Source organism: Rhipicephalus microplus, chromosome 9, assembly GCF_043290135.1.
Source record: "Rhipicephalus microplus isolate Deutch F79 chromosome 9, USDA_Rmic, whole genome shotgun sequence".
NCBI lineage: Eukaryota > Metazoa > Arthropoda > Arachnida > Ixodida > Ixodidae > Rhipicephalus > Rhipicephalus microplus.
In genome coordinates this window covers 123,899,523-123,920,680 of record NC_134708.1, presented here as the reverse complement: position 1 = coordinate 123,920,680, position 21,158 = coordinate 123,899,523, and the positions used below count along the sequence as shown (strand labels likewise).

The 21,158-nt window shown below is 45.3% G+C and overlaps 1 protein-coding gene and 3 non-coding genes across 4 annotated transcripts in view; 3 read left to right on the top strand and 1 right to left on the bottom strand.

The window, feature by feature from the left end:
- Nucleotides 1-21,158, bottom strand: part of LOC119163043 (ATP-binding cassette sub-family C member 2) — a 796,039-nt gene that overhangs the window by 464,097 nt on the left and 310,784 nt on the right. The window lies entirely within an intron of this gene.
- Nucleotides 16,322-16,394, top strand: TRNAT-CGU (transfer RNA threonine (anticodon CGU)). The gene has a single exon. It is a non-coding gene; the product is annotated as a tRNA-Thr (tRNA).
- TRNAT-CGU (transfer RNA threonine (anticodon CGU)) lies at nucleotides 16,778-16,850 on the top strand. Its single transcript has one exon. It is a non-coding gene; the product is annotated as a tRNA-Thr (tRNA).
- Nucleotides 17,234-17,306, top strand: TRNAT-CGU (transfer RNA threonine (anticodon CGU)). Its single transcript has one exon. It is a non-coding gene; the product is annotated as a tRNA-Thr (tRNA).

Genomic DNA, 21,158 nt, shown 5'->3' with positions numbered 1-21,158 from the left:
TGCACCAAATGTCACGGGGTCGCGACGTGGCCGAAGACAGGAGACTTCGTGTTGGGATTTAACTGTTTATTTGGGCGAACCTGTGCCCGGTAAACAGAAAGTCTAATTACAGCAGCAGTCTCGCACAGATAGCAGTCTCGGACTGATAGCGGCGAACGGAGCGTCGGCCTTCGATCAACAACTGACAAGCGGCGAAGCGCGTCGGCATTTATACTCTTGCCGTCGAATGTTCTAGCGTTATCGCTGGTGGTGGCGTAGGTTCCAGAACAATCTGTACCGTTCGCACAGTGGGCGTGATCTTATCGAAATGATCTACTACAGTCCGGAACCTTCTCGAAAACTGCAGGCGCGGTTTGCGCTGAAAATCGTGTGGTGTTTTGGGACGATAACAAAAACTTGGGAAATGGAACGTGGCAATATGAATCCTGAATTATGTAATTGATAAAGCAGCACGGCGCAACGCTTTTGGGTCAAAAGGCGAGTGAAAGAAGAGAGCGTGAAAACCACCTTCTCGAAAAATTAGTACCCGCCGCCACGCATAATCTCAGGCAGAGCAACCTCTTCAAAAAACGTGCTCGGTGACGCCGCGAATCAAACCCAGTACCTCCTAGATTGTAGCCTAGCGCTGTAACTGCTCGTCCACTGTAGAAGCGCTTGCATTCACGCAATTTCTGATTTATTGTCAAGGCTTCGAATGACGTGAAATGCAAAACGTCTGGTGAAACTTGGTCGTAACTATAAAAGATAATTAGAATTTCTTTGGCCAAGGTTACTAGAAGATAGAAACCGCCACGTGTGGCTTTATAACCGTGCACTATTTATCTTGTACATTACTGTCATGATGTTAGGGTAGCCGGCTCGAACGTTCACTACCTTCTCATAGTATGCCAAATAATAATAAAAAATATATATTGGCCCGTGACAACGCTATTGAACTATTATGAATGCACTGTGACTAGTGTCACTTTCACTAGATGAATACTCAATTTGCTTCCATTACAGGTAATTAAGTAAGATTTGGCTCATTAACTCACAACTCTCCTAATTAGCATTGATTCTCACATCTGAAAACAGTCGCTCTTCATCTCGCTTTTTGTTTGGCTGTCGCTCCCATGAAACGCGTACTCCATTTTTTGTGCTCTCGAAGCATTCGACGCTGCTTTGCAAGAACTTTCCCTAACGTCTGCTGGGCCAGAAAACTGTCTTTATTATCTATGTATTTCAAGATTTTGCGGACAAAACGAGAGCCCCTCTCTTTGTTTTTTTTTCGTCCTTTTCGCACGTGTGATAAGGTCTCTCTTTTTCAAAACTTGTATACACATCCCTTGCTTTGTTTGCTCACTCAAACGACGCTGGAAGAAATATTTGCACCGTGTTTTGTGAAAAGCATTAGCACTGAAACACCTCCCGACTAGTCTTCCTCGTTTTACGTAGAAACTTATCTAGGTGTAAGCGCATGCAAGGTCTCGCATTCGGGCTATAAAAAATGCTGCGGTGCACCGAACCTGCGAAATTCCGCTAACAGTTTCATTTGATTACTATATTTCTGAACAATTCATCCGCAGGCACAAAAGTCGCTCCTGTGTCTTGTGATGAGAATATTGTAAGAAAGGCGACCTTTTAGATCTTCGTACAAAACACCTTTACGTTCACCACTATACCGTGCTTGATTAGAACAGATTAGTGGAGTATAGCAGTGCAGCTTCCTTAAAATGTAAAGTAACTGGTCGCGTTAACTAGGGGAAGGCATTTGACGCACATTTTCAAACATTGCATGCATCGATTTATGCCTGGTTTCATTGATGTAGTGCACCTGGAGTTTTTTTACTTGTTCTTGTAGATATATTGCATAGATTATTCCTTAAGGCCATCGAGCAATTTTTTTAGCTACAGTCGTTGATGAAAGGCGAGTGCTTGACTTTGCACAGCACACCAAGACGTCTATTACGACGTACGCGGCATCCTGTAAGCACTGTAGCAGACGCTCGCGGAACTGAAACTTAAATGCAGCGAATCATTGGCTATCATTGTATACTTTCGATGCTAGACGCTTTGCGTGCTACCTCGATATTATCAGCACGCGCTTTTTTCTTTTATTGTCGTTTCATCGGCTATCGTGGGTCCTCCTCGCCCTCTTAAGTGCTGAATAAGTGAAATTCGTGCCCGCGCTATAGTAATCCATCCATATAAAAAATTATTGGCTAAGAAAATGCATAGACAAGAGAAAACTTTGGGAGTTCGGTTCAGATTATTTAAATCGCTTGCGGGTTATTTAACATGGCACTTAGAATAAAGTGAGCTTGAAGATTTGTAATCAAGCTGTTTGAAAGCACAGCTTTTTTCACAGTCTTTTCTGTTTCCATGACAGAACGTAAAATAAACTTGCATTCAATTTATTTATTTGATAGATAGATAGATAGATAGATAGATAGATAGATAGATAGATAGATAGATAGATAGATAGATAGATAGATAGATAGATAGATAGATAGATAGATAGATAGATAGACAGACAGACAGACAGACAGACAGACAGACAGACAGACAGACAGACAGACAGACAGACAGACAGACAGACAGATAGATAGATAGATAGATAGATAGATAGATAGATAGATAGATAGACAGACAGACAGACAGACAGACAGACAGAGAGACAGACAGACAGACAGACAGACAGACAGACAGACAGATAGATAGATAGATAGATAGATAGATAGATAGATAGATAGATAGATAGATAGATAGATAGATAGATAGATAGATAGATAGATAGATAGATAGATAGATAGATAGATAGATAGATAGATGGATAGATGGATAGATGGATAGATGGATAGATAGATAGATAGATAGATAGATAGATAGATAGATAGATAGATAGATAGATAGATAGATAGATAGATAGATAGATAGATAGATAGATAGAACAGTCAAGGGGTCCACAATTTCTTGCATGTTGGATGTAATAACATTTCGTTCAAGTGTAGCCTGGTTGCTGTGTTATGTTTTTTTGTTTCACTCCCAGTCTCCTTTTCCACGATAAATCATGAACAACTAATCACCAAAGCATGTTGTCACAAATTTCACGCATGGAAATTCAAAACTGGGCATGGAAGTTCTTCTAAAAAACATCGCAGTAAGAGCAGCCGTTACAAAGACACTTGTGTTTTATATGCCATGACAGCCGAAGGCTATAAAGAAAATTATAGTGAATAGCTGTGTCTTCGAGGCTGCGTGAATGAATCTGACGAATGATTAGTTCATATGAGTATACATGAATAACCTTGCTAAGCATCTTACACGCATGCAGCATAATACACCGGGACAAATATAATTATGTACAAAGACGACATTGTGCTGGACAATACACGCACGTGTGCCTGCAGGTAAACGTGGTTGCCGAACAAAATACTAAAGCGATGATCTTTACAAATGATAATCCTAATCACGAGCGTAAGATTTCTTCACGAGCGTAAAGATTTCTTTCGCACACAATTGGCTGCACTAAACCCAATACTAACACTAAAAGTAATTCTAAAGCAAACTCTTGCACAAAAAAATGAGTGGGTGTTCGATACTGATCCTGCTGTTTCACAGCTACAGCCCCCTTTAGGCGACTCTCTTCTTACAATGTAAACGGATAAAATCTATTGTTTTTGTTCATTTCTGCAGGGGCGTAGCCAGAATTTTTTCTAGAGGGGGGAGGAAAGTTAGCGTCGACTCAACATGAAGGGAGGATGAAAACAGGCACCAGCTTTCCTTTGTGGCGTTACTATTGATGTAGTAGTTTGAGCAGATTGTGTACATGTACATAAATGTTATGTTACTCCCCCCTCCCCATTCGTATACTTGTGATGATAGCAAGTAAACGTAAAGTAATCGCCGAAAAATGCAGTTAACGACAGGTACTAGTGACCATTTGCAGCAGGGGCTCTTTTCACACTATTGAATGGACTAAACTTCAGAAACACATCAATGCCATGACCTGCCCGATGAGATAAGACATCGTTAATTGTTAATTTCTGTCAAGCGTAGATGGCGAAGTCCTTGTCGGGCCAAAGTGCATTTCAAAAGTCAAGGACGACACCGCTTACAACAAATAATGAGAGGTATACGCAGGATCTTTTTGCACATTCATAGTAACATTTCTGTTTTGCTTATTTTGCTCAGCGAATAATTTCTTACACTGGATGTTTATGACTGTTTGATTACGGGAATGGTATTTATGGTAAGCTCTCTATATCAAGCAGCACCGACAGAGTGATACCTTTTAGTAAACCTTTTTTTTTTTACTTTACTGAGCGCAACCAAGCATGCTTGGATTACGCAACAAGTAAATTTTTGTAGGTTAGCCTACACAATGACTACACTACTTCACACGAGTTTGTTTTTTGGCAGACTTTCTCGCAACATTGGTTGATATTAGAGTTGCCCTATGTCTTTTGATAGCAATGAAGGACTTCAATCATGGAGGTTTTATCGCCCAATCTGCGAGGGCCAAATAATCATTGTAGAGAGATGTTCACTTGGTCTCAATCGAAAATGCGCTTGGAGCCAGACTATACCAACTTGAATAGAAATGGCTTCTCCGCTTCGTATATGCGCTACAAAACTTAAATACGCGCAAAAATTCGTGATGTTCCCATTTTTTTTGTAGATTTCTTCACTCTGCTCGCCGGAACGATGGCGTTGCGGCAAGGTGTTTTCGGTCGTTTGCAAAGTTGCACCCTTCATATGCCTTCACGTCAAGAGATGCATCACGTTACAGATATTTCACCTTGTTTCTATGGCTGCACGTACAATATTAAAGTAAAAATAGTTATCCACACGTGACAGAAGATGAAGCTGCACGTATAAGACAAGTACGCGCACGCTGATTTAAAAACAAGCATTAAAATATGACACACAAACAACTTTACCTTAACATTTCGCACAGTTCTTCTGAAGCTGCTCTGACGAAAGAGATGGATGACAAGCATCACAAACGCCAGCGCACACAGTCTTCAGCGTAGTGTGTGCCCACGGCTACACAACAAGTATGTAAAATATTGAGTCACACGTAACAGAGGATGAATACAATTGCATATGACAAACACGTGCAAGGTAAAATGAAAACATACGTGAAGTATGACATGCTAATAATTTCACCGTGATGTCACACATCGTCCAAGACTCATTTCGGTCCCCTTAGTGCAACAGCTTAGGAGCGGCAGTTGTAGCCATGACTCCGCGACCCACCGTGCCGCTAACAAGTTGGCGAGTCCTAAGCAAGCGACGTCGTTCAGTTCGAGCAAGCGAACGTGAGACCAAACACGGCGTTGCACGCGGAATGTCTGCCGCCAGCGAACTTCGAACAGGAGAGCGAGCTTACGCTTAGCCACCACCACGAACAGCGCCGAGCTTGTTTGGAGCTAGTGCCGAAAAAATCGACGGTAATGCGGCCCTTTTCCACAAACTCGAGCGAGTGAAGCGCGCAAACGCGAGTCCGCCGCTGCGACCAACGGACGGCGCCAAGCTGCTTGCGACCGACTGACGGGAAAGGCAACTGTAATGGCGAACAATTTTCAGTGAGTTCCGACGCTAGCGAAAGCCGCGCCAGCCCGTGCTGGTGCACTTACAGCGCGCTACAGCGCTACATACTACAACCAAGCTCTTTACTTGAACCCGCAATGTGTTTTCGACGAGTTCCAACACAGCGACGAGGTCTCAGCCCAATGTCGTCCGCCCGCAGCTCACCGCAGCGGCAAAGACAGGTTAGCACTCGATGAGCGAGCGTACGGGAGGCCGACGGCAATGGCGGCCAATTTCCAGGTAGTCGCAAAGCACAGGCGTACTGCATACGCCGAAGCTGACCTTCGCGATGAATTTCGTGCGTGCGATATACAACACGACCGAGCCCGTTGCCAGCAAGCGCGATTCGTATCGCACATGCGACATGTAGAGTAGAATAAAGAATGATAGCCTACTTGCCTTTGACTCCAGCGCTGTTGTCTGCCCTGAGTCCGACTGAAGTATATATTCGATAGGCCTGTTGTCTTCTCGTCCACCATATTGGCCTTCCCACCTGTTGCTGTCGTGTGTTGGTCGTGACTATCTTGAAGCCAGAGATACACAGCGCGGCGTGGTGACGTGTCGAGACTTGCTCCAGACTTCATGGGTGCAGCGAAACGCAAAAGCACCAGCCCACAGTAATCCAAACGTACACACTAGCACCACGTAGTAGTTTTCAGATTGTCAAATCCAGGCGGCCGTGGTCGAGCACTCCGAGCATGACGCAACGCGAACCATCGCGGGCAAAATACGTGGAAAGACTCAGCCAGCAGAGGAAGAGAAAGAGGGCTGGTCACCTTGGCAACGCTTTTCGTGCTGCCTGCAATACCCGGGCAGTTCATTCATTTGGAGCGTGTTTGGAGAGTAAGTTGTTTCGCGCGGCACGCTTCCCTCTGTGGTTGCTCCACAACGGTCTATACATTCATCGCACGCGTCTATTGGGCTCCATTACTCCATTTTCGGGTAATTTTGCCTTAGAGTGTAGTAATGAAGGAACAAAATTTATTATTCTTTAGGGTATAGTGCACCATAATTAATTTATCAGAACGCGTGACGAGAACTGCCAGTGCCTGCAACACGAGTTTACTTACGCTGTACAGTGCAACATCGTGCCTTTCGGTTGTCTGAATTGGTCATTTTCATGCGAGTTGCTGCTCGCATAAACTTTTTTCGCATTAATTCACGTTTGTGGTACGGTATCCCAACGCAACAGAAAATACTAGCTTTCCGTGGGGTGCAATCTCAAATGTTTAGTTGTACAATAAAACGAGCGGTGTTTATCATATTCTTACACAACTTTTCATAAGACCGTGCATAAACATTACGTTATTGTTTTGTTGTGCACATGCGAGTCGTGTGGAGAACATGTTGTGGTTTCGCGGCGCATGGAGAGAACTGGCTATACGTCAGGCATGTACATCCTGTTCAGGCGCTATGAGTGCAGCACATTCACGTGATCGGCGATGGTTTCCAAACCTGAAAAACCAAGCGATCACGCGAGAACCAGCATGCGATACGTCGCACGAACGCCCTGTTTCGTCGCTCATCGCATTGCTCGTCGCTTCCGAGTTCAATTTCGCGCTTCTGCTGTATACTTGGCCAACGTCAGCCCCTGAAGGGAAGCGGAAGAAATATATACTCGCGAATTTTTCCATCAGGTCCCGTTGCGGTGGTCTAGTGGCTAATGTACTCGGCTGCTGACCCGCCGGTCACGGGATCAAATTCCAGCTGCGGCGGCTGCATTTCCGATGGAGGCATAAAAGTTGTAGGCCCATGTGCTCCAATTTGGGTGCACGTTAAAAGACCCCAGGTGGTCGAAATTCTCGGAGCCCTCCACTATGGCGTCTCTCATAATCAAATGGTGGTTTTGGGATGTTAAACCCCATATGTCAATCAGTCTGTCCGCCAGGGGAGAAATGACCGCAAGTGTGGAAGGTAGAAGCTAACTATGGCCACCATAACCTAATAATAATAATAATAATATTAATAATAATAATAATGATAATAATAATAATAATACGTTTATTTCATCATCATTGTGTACATGATGACAGGGGCCCGCAGTAAAAGCTACAAAATCCGAGGATCAAAAACCAGCTTGACTGAGCTGCTGACCCCTAACTTGGCGAACAGCAAGGATTCAACCTAACCAGCTGACGTGTATCATCGCTAAAGTTCTTGTTTCTCGCATCTATGGTGTCATTCATTGGTCTAGTGGCTAATGTACTCGGCTGCTGACCCGCCGGTCACGGGATCAAATTCCAGCTGCGGCGGCTGCATTTCCGATGGAGGCATAAAAGTTGTAGGCCCATGTGCTCCAATTTGGGTGCACGTTAAAAGACCCCAGGTGGTCGAAATTCTCGGAGCCCTCCACTATGGCGTCTCTCATAATCAAATGGTGGTTTTGGGATGTTAAACCCCATATGTCAATCAGTCTGTCCGCCAGGGGAGAAATGACCGCAAGTGTGGAAGGTAGAAGCTATGGCCACCATAACCTAATAATAATAATAATAATATTAATAATAACAATAATGATAATAATAGTAATAATACGTTTATTTCATCATCATTGTGTACATGATGACAGGGGCCCGCAGTAAAAGCTACAAAATCCGACTATCAAAAACCAGCTTGACTGAGCTGCTGACCCCTAACTTGGCGAACAGCAAGGATTCAACCTAACCAGCTGACGTGTATCATCGCTAAAGTTCTCGTTTCTCGCATCTATGGTGTCATTCATTGGCAGATTCGGAGCACATCCGGTAATGCTCTTTTCTGCTCCGTGAAAAGCAAGTCCGTTTCATTGGTAGAATAAGAGTGCTCCCCGTATGTTGCAAAGGCAGATACAGGGCAGCTGCATCACGATATCCACTCGGTGGAGCAACGTTTTCTACTACATAAAAATTTGCGAATTAAACCAATTTTGCAAGCACCCGTGCCTTGAACGGTGCCGGCTCTGTGCGCGTCCACCACGGAGGAAAAAAAGATAAAAGAGGGCATGCCTAGCCAGGTCGCTACGTGACAAGTGTAGAAAAATGACATCATTGCGGCCATATTCACTAGGCACAATGGCGGCATTGTTATGGTTACGTCTTGCGCAGTGTAGCTAATCTAGTAGTGTGCAGCCGTGGCTGGTGGCGGCATGTGTGCCTCCGCAAGTCTTCTGCTGAACCGTGGCGGACAATATGGCCGTGTTATTGGTTACGCAATGTTCTCCTGGCAGTTACTGTACTCTTAGCACTGTTTGCAAAATCTTTCGTACACCACGGGGCCTGAACACTGCGTATAACGAATGCATATCTGTTTGTCGTGCGGCCGATCACGCGGATGAAGCATTTGAAGTGTTCAGCAAAATTGCGTTGTGCACCATGGCAAAGCAAAACGACGACGAACACCTTGCAGGTCAGTGAAGGTTGTGCAGTGCTCCTGTTTGGGGCAACGAACGAAACTGTTCTAACCGGCAAGACGCAATGAGGACCATGGGCACATACGTAGTTTTGTGTTCGCTATGTGTACAGAAAGAATTTGCATGTGCGTAATAAAACACTTTTTTTGTTCCGCTTATTATACTCACCCCCAGCATTGTAATCTCACCGTTAGAGCAACCGCGTTCAAGTGAACTTGCACCGCGCTCAAAGTCACCACAGTGGCAGAATGCTGACACCAGTAACTTTCACGCAGGAACACGGGCGCAGTGGCCGGGCGCTACGTCGGCCTCGTGTCGGAATGCAACCGTAGAAGAAGGCGCACGAGCGATCGTACAGTGCGTGATTTAATGACGTTAAAACACTTGCTGTTGTCACTGCGTCTACCGCGTGTTCTCTTGTACTTAAATCGTTGTCGGCGAGCTGTTACTCTTTCCTATTACTCGGACAAATTGATTTCGTCGAAGATGTCGCGCTGGCTCACAGTGTGGAGCGACGTTTCATTAGTTTCATATTTACACGACACGCGCGCTGCGCAGCCCACGTGCTTTCCAAGCCAGAGAAAGAGTCGCGCCTTCTGCTTTACATTTTGATGTAAACAAGACAGCAGAATTTGCCCAGTCGATATGGCCGACTTCCGGCTGCACCACGGCGTCACTACGAGTGACGTCAGGGCCCTTTTAAGTTCATTTTTTCCTCCATGGAGCCAACGGACGCCGCTCGCGTCGGTTGCGCATCGCGTCAGATTTCACGTTCTGCTAGCGTAGCGTCACTGTGCGCGGCGTGCCCACTCAAGCAAGAATACAGACGTGCATATCGCGTTCCACTCTTACCCTGTCATTTGCTCCAAAAGTGGCACGTGTATTCTACTGGCTGATTCCCGCCAGCTGCTCTCCGCCTGAGTGGAGGGCTCCAGCGCCACTCTGCATCCACCAATGATTGACACGATAAGTATCACTGTCCGAACTTGGCTGAGAACTTTGCTTCCTTGTAATGTGAAATCACCCTCTTTCGATACACTGCCCGCACGTATTAGCGGGTTGTTCAAGTTCTGGTCGCAGCAAACAGTGCTCTGCACTAAAGGCTCAGCCAAGGTAACAGGTGACGGTCTCAAGGGTGAAGGGTCTTGTTAAGTTGTACATAATTCATGTACAAAACGTCGAGTTGTTGCTACGTATCGAAAGGCACTGGTCTTCATCCTTGAAAACAAGCAGCAAGCGCGACAAGACAGGACCGACATCGTGCAACCAACCTTCCACTCCCTTCTTCGGCAACAGCAGCTACACAGCTGAGAGAGCTGTGCTCTAGAGAACAGAGGGAGTAAGTAGAAGGTCCAGTTTACTAGCGAATTGAAGAGTACTTGTCCACGCACCAGAATCCACCCCCTTGACGCCAACATCGGTCATGGTCACCATCACCTATGCGCTATATACCGGCCACCCAGCGACATGTACCTTCAAGGCAGCCTCCCATTGTTCTCCAAGACACCCCTGGAAAACGGAAGCAAGCGACCTGTGGAGAGGAAGACACTGATAACCTCAGTTGCGAAGATCTTCCAACATGGTTTCAGGGTGGCGACAGGGTATTCTCGGTTAAATAGGTGCAGCAACGAAAGCATTGCTTCAGATGTGCAGTTGAGAATTGAAGGATGAAAGCTGACTGCCTCACTCGACACCGGCGCTGATTATTCAGTGATAAGCCACAACTTGCTCAAAAAGCTTTAAAAAGTTGCGACACAGTTGAGTAGATCGCATATATGCACGCTGGGTGGTCACATTATTACGCTGCTTGGCAGATGCACAGCAAGACTTGAAATAGAGGGCTTTAATCATGCTGCCGATTTCATTGTACTACCTGAATGCTCAAGAAAACTCGTTATAAAAATGAATTTTTGGCATGCTGATGGCGCCGTAGTGAACCTGCATAGGCCAAGCATGTCATTTCCGACTGATTGAGCAACACCTGTGAAGAAATCTGAGGAACGACGCTTGTCTGCTCTACGCGTTGTTCATGATGACGTAACTGTGCCACCACGCTGCAGTGTAATGGTGCTCGTAGAGAATTAGGTATTGTACGACCGCGAAGGTATAGCAGATACAAATGTAGGGCTGTTTTTTCTTTGGGGAGAGCGTTGTCTGCGTGGCTTCGGGTCTCGTTCACTTGACCGTGCAGATATCCTACTTATAAATTTCTCCAATGAAGTTAAACACATCGCCCAAGGAACGGCTATGGCCTCTTTTCACCAGTTTGTATGGCGACCGAACTATGCCGCTTAACGACGTCAACCACTCGACGAGTGGCTTACAACATCAACACATCCGTGACCGTCAACCAGAGTCTTCCAGAGAGTAAAAAGGAACAGATTTATTCCTTGCCAAAAGACTTCTCTGACTGCTTCACTACTGGCTCAGCGGTCCGGCACACGTCAATCGCGAAACACGTAATTATTACGCAAGACGCCCAAGACCTGTATGCCAGCACCCATATTGAGTGTCACGAAAAGAACGCGAAATTATCAAAAAGCAAGCGAAGAAGATGGTTTCGGAGGATGTCATTCTACATTCCAATAAACCATGGGCTTCTCCTGTAGCGCTCGTCAAAAAGAAAGACAGCACACTTCGATTCTGTGTCGACCACCGAAAACTGAACACTCTAACTGAACAAGATGTTTACCCAATGCCACGTACCAAAGATACAGTAGATCGGCTGTGATCCGCAAAGCTTTTCTCCTTCTTGAATCTGAACAGCGGAAATTGACAAATAGAGGTCAGCGAGCGCGACCATGAAAAAAAATGGCTGAACCCACGTACAGTGGGAATCGATGATATGCGAAGGACGAATAAGGAAGGTTGATAAGTCACTTTCAAATCGCAGCAACATTACGTGTTGGAGGTAAATTATGCAGTACGCGACTTCTCTGTCATGATTATCGTATTTTGATGTGTCGTTTACCTTCGATCTCTTCACGTCACGTGATGCCAAATTTAGTAAACAGACGCAAGCTTTCTATGAACTGAGTATGTTTTCATATTCTATCAGGACACGCGTGTCATGATTATCACGTTTGCACCAGTCATATATCTTCGACAACCATTAACGCCACGCAACACCAAATTTGGTATATGTGCTGCTAGCGAAAAGGGCCGCGAGTGCATCATGAAGAGTCTAATATACTCCAGCGTAACGTTGACGCGCCCAAACGCTGGGCACAGCGACGCTATACGTTAGCAAAGCGTAAGAGCTCTATAGTCTGACGCCGGGCGTGGCGAGCATCCGTCGGCGCGGCCCGACGCTAACCGGCGCGAAATGCAACAAGCTGCATTTCGAGCCGATGGGTTATTCAGGCAGCACTGCGTCTGCCTTTTTTCATGACAGAGGGACGCTGTACGCGCTGAAGCGCGCATGCGTCAAAGCAACGCAGCGTGGCGCGCGCCTGTGAGTATATGGCAAGAACGGCGCCTGGCGTGGCAACGCCGGCGTGACAGGACGAAATGAACGCCGGCGAGCACGCGCACCGCGTCACGTCAAACTGTATAGGTGCCTTGGCTGTGACATGTAGTCTTCTTATCACATGACACGTATCTCGTGATCGTTATGTTTTTAGTGTCATTTACCTATGTCATTCATTCACGTACTGTAATAAAAAATTTTGTATATGTGTTGCTAACTAAATGGCCGCGAGCGCATTATGAGCATGCCATGTAGTCGTTTTGTTACATGAGTCGAATGTCATGATTATCATGATTGCTCCAATCACATACCTTCCTTATCTATTCACGTACCGTAGTGCCAAATTTTGTATATGTGACGCTAGCAAAATGGCTGTGAGTGCATCATAAACGCGAAATCTAGTGATTTTGCTACATGACACGCATATCATAATTTTCATGTTAGGGTCTGCCGCTTGTGCTCGCCATGCAATCATGTCAAATTATATTAGTTTTGCAACACGTCATGTGAATGTAACTACCACAAGAGCAGCAATACCTTGAAATGTATATCATGACAATCATTACATACATGTCATGATTTTAATGATATGACTAGTCAAATCTGCTCGTCATACAGTAATGTTATGCCATACTAAGTTTAGTATCAATACCATTATCCAAACAGCCAGGAGAGCTAAAAGTCCTAGATAGATAGATAGATAGATAGATATATAGATATATAGATAGATAGATAGATAGATAGATAGATAGATAGATAGATAGATAGATAGATAGATAGATAGATAGATAGATAGATAGATAGATAGATAGATAGATAGATAGATAGATAGATAGACAGACAGACAGACAGACAGACAGACAGACAGACAGACAGACAGACAGACAGACAGACAGAAAGACAGATAGATAGATAGATAGATAGATAGATAGATAGATAGATAGATAGATAGATAGATAGATAGATAGATAGATAGATAGATAGATAGATAGATAGATAGATAGATAGATAAATAGATAGATAGATAGATAGATACGCTCAAAGTCGCCGAAGTTCGCTTAGAAATCCTTGGCTATTAAAAACGGCATTCACAAGACCAGATGGCCGCTACGAATTCAAAGCGCTTCCAATCAGCCTCTGCTCCGCGCCAGCGACGTTCCAGCGATTGATCGGCAATGTTATCCCAAGTTTGAAATAGAAGTCATACCTAGTGTATTTCGATAATGTGGCGGTATTCGGTGCAACTTTTGACATACATTTGGAGCACCTACGCTCAGCATTGAAGCCATCCGGTCAGAAGAATTGACAGTTTAAACAAAGAAATGCCACTTTGGCTTCGAAGAGCTGTAATTCTGTGGACATTGCAATAGTTAGGAGGGCATCCGTCCGGATGCTGAAAAGACAGCCACTGTTCAGAGGTTCCCCACACCCAGAGACAAAGTCAGTGCGTAGATTTTGGGGTTTATGTGCCTGCCAAAGGCGATTTGTGTAAAACTTCTCAAACATTGTGGAACCTCTTACAAGACTAACAAGAAATGACGTGCCCTTTACATGGGAAAGCGAAAAACAGGAAGGTTTCGACGAAATAAGAAAACGGCTACAGGGTTAATCAATTTGATGAGGCAGCCGACACTTAAAGTTATAGCGATGCAGACATTGTCAGCCTCAGCACCATGCTGGTTCAGTGGCAAAATGGTCAAGAGAAAGCGTAAGGCTATCCCAGCTGCAAACTCTCAAAGTGTTGAGACAAGTTACTCTGCAACTGAAAAAGAGTGTTTCGCAGTCATCTGGGCATTAAGCAAGTTTCCATCCTACTTTTATGGTAGACCGTTCAGGGCAGTCAGTGACCACCATGCTCTGTGCCGACTGGCGAATCTCAAGGGTCCATCATGTCTACTAGCAAGATGGAGCCTTAGGCTGCGCTTCTGCGGGAGTATGACATTACTGTAGTTTACAAATCCGGGAGAAAAGACGGTGATGCTGACTGCCCGTTACGCGCACCCGTAGATCCAAGTTAGTCTGAAGAAGAAAACTTTCCGCTTCAAGACGTTGTAGACGAATCGGAAATTGCTCAACAACAACGAGGTGACCAGGATTTGTTGGCGCTCATATAAAACCTGCAATGTCTCGACCTTCAAGCTGTCGCATGTTCTCGAGAGGGCTCTCTACATTCTGTCTTCGAGGAAATGTCCTTTACAAGAGGAACGTTATACATGACAGCGAAACGTTTTTACTAGTCGTGCCTACAGCCATGAGAGATGGAATTCTGCATGTATGTCACGTCGAGCCAACATCTGGACACGTGGGTGTGAGCCGCACACTCGCCATAATTCGTCTGAACAACTATTGGTCTATGTTGCTCGCATCAGTGCAGCGCTACGTGAAAACTTCTTGTCTATGTCAACGGCGCAAAACTCCATTCGTAAAACAAGCTGGCCTTCTCTATCGAATAGACCCTCCGGATGCTCCATTTCAACAAGTCAGCATTAACTTTCTAGGATGTTTGCTGGCATCGTGTACAGGCAAGAAGTGTATAGTCATAGCCACAAACTATCTGGCGTGTTACGCTGAGACTGACTTTCTGTACAGTGCGACAGCTCCTGAAGTCTCCGGTTTCTTTGTCAAGAACATAGCTGTAATGTTTGCAGTCACGATTTTCATTTAGTTCTTTAGTTCAAGCTGTTTTTACTTGCAACCAGGTGACTTCTGTATATATATATATATATATATATATATATATATATATATATATATATATATATATATATATATATATATATATATATATATAAGGGAAAGAAGTGTATACCTAAGGGCTCGTTTTTCCGTGTTTTAACACAATATTAATGAGATATAACAGACAGTAAGGCCAAGGAATGTACAGGGGAAGTTATTAGAACCAATGGAATGTAAATAAGAAGAAAGAAGAAAGAAAAGTGGCAGAAAAAATTACCAACTGTGAGCAGGAATCGAACCTACGACCTTCGAATAACGCGTTCGATGCTCTAATCACTGAGCTATCACAGCGGCCCTCCCTCCATCCACTTTTATGGGTTTATCTGTGAATTTAGAAGTAGGAGCGACAGTCAGCGCCATCTATAAGCCAAACAACGAGTGTGAAAACACTCTTATGCGCATGTTTGGCGTCAGGTAGCACGTGAACTTATTATGAGCGGGCAGCTGATTAATTGTCCCTCTTATACAACCTAAACACACCAAGTCTGCCAGTACGAGACCCTCGTTCAATGAAATAAGGGAAAGAAGTGTATACCTAAGGGCTCGTTTTTCCGTGTTTTAACACAATATTAATGAGATATAACAGACAGTAATGCCAAGGAATGTACAGGGGAAGCTATTAGAACCAATGGAATGTAAATAAGAAGAAAGAAGAAAGAAAAGTGGATGATAAAATTACCAACTGTGAGCAGGAATCGAACCTACGACCTTCGAATTACGCGTAATTCGAAGGTCGTAGGTCGTAGGTCGTAGGTTCGATTCCTGCTTACAGTTGGTAATTTTTTCATCCACTTTTCTTTCTTCTTATTTACATTCCATTAATGTTAATAACTTCCCCTGTACATTCCTTGGCATTACTGTCTGTTATATCTCATTATTATTGTGTTAAAAACACGGAAAAACGAGCCCTTAGGTATACACTTCTTTCCCTTATTTCATTGAACGAGGGTCTCGTACTGGCAGACTTGGTGTGTTTAGGTTGTATAAGAGGGACAATTAATCAGCTGCCCGCTCATAATAAGTTCACGTGCTACGTGACGCCAAACATGCGCATAAGAGTGTGTTCACACTCGTTGTTTGGCTTATAGATGGCGCTGACTGTCGCTCCTACTTCTAAATTCACAGATAAACCCAAAAAAGTGGATGGAGAGAAGGCCGCTGTAATAGCTCAGTGGTTAGAGCATCGAACGCGTAATTCGAAGGTCGTAGGTTCGATTCCTGCTTACAGTTGGTAATTTTTTCATCCACTTTTCTTTCTTCTTATTTACATTCCATTAATGTTAATAACTTCCCCTGTACATTCCTTGGCATTACTGTCTGTTATATCTCATTATTATTGTGTTAAAAACACGGAAAAACGAGCCCTTACGTATACACTTCTTTCCCTTATTTCATTGAACGAGGGTCTCGTACTGGCAGACTTGGTGTGTTTAGGTTGTATAAGAGGGACAATTAATCAGCTGCCCGCTCATAATAAGTTCACGTGCTACGTGACGCCAAACATGCGCATAAGAGTGTGTTCACACTCGTTGTTTGGCTTATAGATGGCGCTGACTGTCGCTCCTACTTCTAAATTCACAGATAAACCCAAAAAAGTGAATGGAGAGAGGGCCGCTGTAATAGCTCAGTGGTTAGAGCGTCGAACGCGTAATTCGAAGGTCGTAGGTTCGATTCCTGCTTACAGTTGGTAATTTTTTCATCCACTTTTCTTTCTTCTTATTTACATTCCATTAATGTTAATAACTTCTCCTGTACATTCCTTGGCATTACTGTCTGTTATATCTCATTATTATTGTGTTAAAAACACGGAAAAACGAGCCCTTACGTATACACTTCTTTCCCTTATTTCATTGAACGAGGGTCTCGTACTGGCAGACTTGGTGTGTTTAGGTTGTATAAGAGGGACAATTAATCAGCTGCCCGCTCATAATAAGTTCACGTGCTACGTGACGCCAAACATGCGCATAAGAGTGTGTTCACACTCGTTGTTTGGCTTATAGATGGCGCTGACTGTCGCTCCTACTTCTAAATTCACAGATAAACCCAAAAAAGTGGATGGAGAGAGGGCCGCTGTAATAGCTCAGTGGTTAGAGCATCGAACGCGTAATTCGAAGGTCGTAGGTTCGATTCCTGCTTACAGTTGGTAATTTTTTCATCCACTTTTCTTTCTTCTTATTTACATTCCATTAATGTTAATAACTTCCCCTGTACATTCCTTGGCATTACTGTCTGTTATATCTCATTATTATTGTGTTAAAAACACGGAAAAACGAGCCCTTAGGTATACATTTCTTTCCCTCATTTCATATATATATATATATATATATATATATATATATATATATATATATATATATATGCATACCTCTGAATAAAACTTGAGTTCTGGTTTGTTATCGTCGACGACAGTAGTCGCTTCGTCGTTCTTCCGCGGCTTCCGCCGCGATGCAACAATGGCGGCGAGGGTGCGTCTTTTTCGGGGGGCGTAACCACGCGTGCACCTTTTCGATGCCATGAGTGGCCTCGGGCTTGCTCCGCTGCCCCCGTTCCTGCCTGAACACGGCCGCGCTATCCCTTCCGTGCACGAAATGGCACAAAATCTTCGAAAACTACCTACTGGCATCCGGAGTGTCCGACTTTCCGCCCGAACGTCGCAAGGCCCTGCTGTTACACAGCCTTGGCGTTGAGGGTCAACGTGTCTTCTCCAGTCTACCGCTTGCAATGGATGCCTCTGAAATTGGTGAGTCAACCGCTGACGACAAACTTAAGGAAGCTAGCAAGGCCGCCACCGTTCAGCCTTCTGTTTACGACGAGGCTGTAGCAAATTTAACGCAACATTTCACAAGCTCAAGCAATGTCGTCGTAGACTGGCACCACTTTCGCTGTCGCATTCACCACCCAGGGGAGTCTGTCCAGGAGTACGTTGCTGCACTACGTGCGCTGACCGCTGCATGTTTCTTTGCTTTCCCAGAAGACTCGCTTCATGACGAATTTGTGGAAGGGGTCTCGTCCCAGCACATTAGCGAACGCCTTCTTCTTGAGGGTTCCACCCTTTCGTTTTTTCGAGCAATACAATTACGTCACAAATCGAACAGGCTAGTGAGGACCTCCAAGAAATTGCCTCAAGCACCGTGCAGCATATATCAAGAAGCTCTCACTCAACGCCGCACCACCACAGTCGAAATGACCACTGCCACCGTTCTTCGCTTAGCGACACGCATCTGCCTGCAACTCGTACCGAAACGCACCCGCATCCCGACACCCACCAACCTGCTTCCTGTGTGCGCCCACCCACTTCATCTTCTTACTGCAACCGTTGCGGTTCCCGCCAGCACCGCGCCGCGCTATCCCGCTGCCCAGAGAAAGGCCAGCGTTGCTTTAATTGTGGGCTCATTGGGCACTTTAGTTCAGTATGCAGAAAGAAGCAACACGGCATTCGTGTTCACGAGCTTAGCGACCAGAATTTGCCCGACGAAGCTATGAGCATTCTGTCGGTGACCGCATCCAGCCGCGCCGGAATTCATGTCGAGGTAACAGTTAGACATGCGCTGTTACCATTTCTTATCGACTCGGGCTCCTCAGTTTCCATTCTTGTGGGCGATCTTTTCGATAGGCATTTTGCCGGCCATACGCTGCTGCTTGCGCCCCGTGTGAAGCTGCTAGATTACTCGAAAAAGCCTATCCCTGTGCCAGGATGCTTTCTATCGACGGTCGTATACAAGGGACGCGAAGTGTCTATTCTGTTCTACGTTGTTTTGCAAGGCACAACGCTGCTAGGTATTGACGCCATTAAGGCCCTTCAGCTCCAGATTGACGGCTCGTCCCTCCTCTGCCTTGAGAAATTGAGTTGACTACCGCGTCAACTACCAGTGCTACCAACGTACAAGCCCCAGGCCAGGAAACAGTTTCAACTGCATGCTTTTCAGCAGAGTTGAGCAATGAGTTTGCGTGCCTTTCCGACTCCAGCCTCGGCCTAGTGAAGGGTTTTGTACATCGTGTCAAAGTTCGGCTCTGTAGCAAAACTGTGTCGCCTTCTCCTTTCACTCCGATCTTCGGTGTCGGATGAACTTCGTCGTCTCGAGCAGTTGTATGCACTAGAGCGCATCAAAGCGTCTGAATTGGTCTCCCTGATTGTTGTTCCGAAGAAGGATGGAGGCATTCATGTTTGTGTCGACTTACGGGAGCCTAATAAGGCCGTAGTTACAGATACCTTTCTTATTTCACACACCAAAAAACTCCTCCACAGTCTGGTTGTGGCAAATCATTTCTCGAAACTTGACCTCGCATCAGCCTACCACCAGGTTTTGGTCGATCCTGAAAGCCGTGATTTGACCGCTTTCATTACTCACGATGACCTCTTTCGCTTTAAACGAGCGTCCTTCGGGTTGGCGTCCGCCCCGCTGCATTTCAGCAAATGATGTTCAAAATACTTCAAGAATGCTATGGTGTTCTCTTCTATATAGATAGCAATATTGTGTTTGGGAAAAATGAAAAGGAACACTTCACCAACCTGATCGCTGTACTACGGCGCATTAAAGAATCTAAGCTCAAACTAAACGACAAGTTCCCTTCTTGGAACTTCCCTTCTTAGAACACAAGATCACAGCACAAGGCACTTCTTCACTGCCAAAAAAATACTTCCATTATAAATACTCCTGTGCCAACTGATTCTACTAGTCTCGGTTCCTTTCTTGGTGTGGTCGTGTATTACACCAAGTTTGTTCCCAGTCTTGCCGATGCGGTAGAACCTATGCAAGCTCTTCTCCGAAAGAACCAACCATTCATTTGGACGAATGCGGTAGACGGCAGTTTCACCAAAATAAAGTTTTTCTCACGTCCAGCCATGTTCTGCAGATGTTCGATGCGTCCCTTACGGTCGTAGTGTCCACAGATGCGTTCAACTGTAGACTGGGTGCTGTTCTCCAACAAGTAGATGGCCATAGGTTGCGAACTGTTTCCTTTGCTTCGCGAACGTTTTCACCTGCGGAGAGGAAATACGGAGTGGGAGAGCGTGAAGCGCATGCGTGCGTTTAAGCATGCGAGCATTGACATACGTACATGTGGGGACAGCATTTCACGTTGCGCACCGACAACCAAGCCTTGGTATCTCTCCTCTCTTTGCAAGGCACTGGTCGCCGCCCCCTTCGCATCGCCCACTTGTCGGAACGGCTGCTTCGGTACAACTATACTGTAGAGTATCGGAAAGGGTTCAAAAACTAGGTGGCAGAAGCTCTTTCCCGCCTTCCAGTTCTAAGTCCATCAGAAGATGTTTCATTCGAGGAGGTTGTGGTGTTTGTTGAATTACCTTGCCTCACCAAGGAGCAGTTTCAACAGGCCCAGCGTGAAGACTGCAAGTTGGAGCAAGTCGCGATTTATGTGACCACGTCTTGGCCTGCACATAGGACGCTCTCTAGTGAACTTCAGCCTTTCTTCTTGGTGCGTAAAGAATTGTCGGTCGTTGACAACTTGCTCCTGCGCGGAGAACGAATCGTCGTTCCAAATTCTCTCACGCCGCAAGTAATTGCTGCTGCCCACAAAGCTCACCCGGGTATAGTTCGGACAAAAGCTCAACTAAGAGAAAGGTTCTGGTGGCCAGGCCTGAATGGACAGGTCGAACTTTCCCTCCAGAACTGCAGAATTTGTAAGATGGCTGACAAAAGTGCGAAAACTGCTGCTACTCCTTTCCAGCCAGTACCCTTGCCAGAACGCTCATGAGATAAGCTGGTCATTGACATCGTCGGCCCACTGCAGAGAGCGCCGCACGACTGCAGATATACCATTACACTCATCGACTACTTTTTGAAATCGCCAGAAGTTCAATTCTGCGGGGAAGTGTCATCCCGCACTGTCGTAAATTTTTGCTTTCGGTGTTCTCCCGTGAGGGTTACCCGGACGTAATAGTATGCGACAATGGGCCCCAGTTCGCCTCGGCGGAGTTCACAATGTTCCTTAATGATTGCACCATCTGCCTTGTGCACTCTTTCATTTACTATC